The 1,808-nt window shown below is 41.8% G+C and overlaps 1 pseudogene; it reads right to left on the bottom strand.

The window, feature by feature from the left end:
- The window catches only part of LOC103479876 (serine/threonine-protein kinase NIM1 pseudogene), a 6,670-nt pseudogene that overhangs the window by 2,420 nt on the left and 2,442 nt on the right, over nt 1–1,808 (bottom strand).

Here is a 1,808-nt window from a genome sequence, read left to right on the forward strand (position 1 = left end):
GGAACGTTAGCTGGAGATGGGCACCAGCAACCCTCCCGACCCCACAAAGGGACAAGGGTGTAAAGAAAATGGATGGATGTATAGTGGGGCATAGATGTATAGTATGTACAACTATAAATCTTTGAAAAGCAGAAGTGGAGCCTCCTGCACAACCAACAAGAATTTAGCAAGTAGTTTCTGATTGGTAAGTCAATAACAAAACAGTTGACTTTTCCAGCAGCCATTGTGCAGTGGATATAGCGGTAAAACCAGCTTAACAAGTGAACTGGAGCTCCGCTTGGGTTGCTAGGCRATGAGCTGGGCTTTGCTGGGGTTGCTAAGTAACAACGAAGTGTGACTCAGCAATCGGGAGGTTTTTGAAACGGCTCATTTTCCAGACACCAAAAAACCCATTAACKTATTGCTTAARAACTTGGACTGTTTATAGAAGCTATTAATATCCAAAACTGAAGGGCAAAAATKTSAATTTTGCATAATTTTTTAGGCAAAWATTATTCAGCACTTTTGCCTAAACATCATCATGTCAGTTCCTGGAACCATCAGCRTTTGACCCGGTTTGACTCTTTCCTCTGAAGCTGTTTGCTTTCGTTTTCCTGGTAAACCCAACGCCCACTCCGTTCCCCAGAGAACTGCCTCCATTTCACTAACTTACCATATGCTTTACTGCCGAGAGAACCTGCGAAAACACCAGCTTGCTTTCAAGGTCTGACAGGCGCCCCCTGGTGGTGATCCTGGAGAACAGCTCCCCTCCGCTGGCATACTCCATCACCAGGTAAAGGTGCTTGAAGGTTTCCACCACCTCGTACAGGCGCACTATGTTGGGGTGGGAAAGCCTCTCCATGCAGGTGATCTCAGAGGCAAAGAGAGCTTGGGCGTGTTTGCTCAGGCGCTCCTTATCCAGGACTTTCACTGCTACTCTCTCTATATCACACGATGACACACAGAGAAAGGGAATCAAAAACACAATTTTCTCTTAAGCTCCATAATCTCCTCATTTAATTTTCTGTTAAAATGCTGCATTAGACCTGACGTGTCCCCTCTAGCCCTTCACAACATAGCTGCCATGTGACTCGAAAGCAGACGAGGATGAAAACATTATGGATTAGTTAGGGTGATAAGATTAGTCATRTCTTCTGACATGKKGAATGACCCAGACTGATGGAAGTATGTCTCCTTAAGCTCAGCTGGATGTCTGTGCATTCATCTGGTTCCCATCAAACACGTGACTCAAAACACAGAGCGGAAGAAATTCTCAAAAAACGAGTCACAGGAAGAGGAAATGGAAGATTAAAAATCGTCTCTGCACAAACTGCACCGACACTTTGATGTAAAGCATCTTTAAGTTGTTCATCATAAACAGCGGCGCCCCCAAGAGAGAGGTGAGGGGGGCCACGAGCCCCTCTTGAAAAATGCTGGCTAMCCCACAGAGTCATGTTCATGTCATATTAAGGCAAACAGAGCCATAAATATAAAACTCAATAAATGAATAAACACAAAATAAACAAACAAATAAATAAATAAAATTACGTATTTTTTTTCTATTTCTTTTCTTGTCTTTTTTTTTTATTTGTGCCTCCCTAAGTGTTTTAATACCAATCCCTATGAAAATGTTCTAAGATCTCCACTGCATGAAAATAGGTGCTTGACTACACAGAGAATAATAATTTAAAAGTTTAGAATGACTGGAGTGACAAATGAAGCTGGATGGTTGGACGTTTCCATAATAAGTCTTTTTATCTTTCACACAATGCAAAAACACAAACTCTTACCAAGTATTTCTGGTCTATTTTATAGTGCAAATACCTTAA

Source organism: Poecilia reticulata, linkage group LG17 (assembly GCF_000633615.1).
Source record: "Poecilia reticulata strain Guanapo linkage group LG17, Guppy_female_1.0+MT, whole genome shotgun sequence".
Lineage (NCBI taxonomy): Eukaryota > Metazoa > Chordata > Actinopteri > Cyprinodontiformes > Poeciliidae > Poecilia > Poecilia reticulata.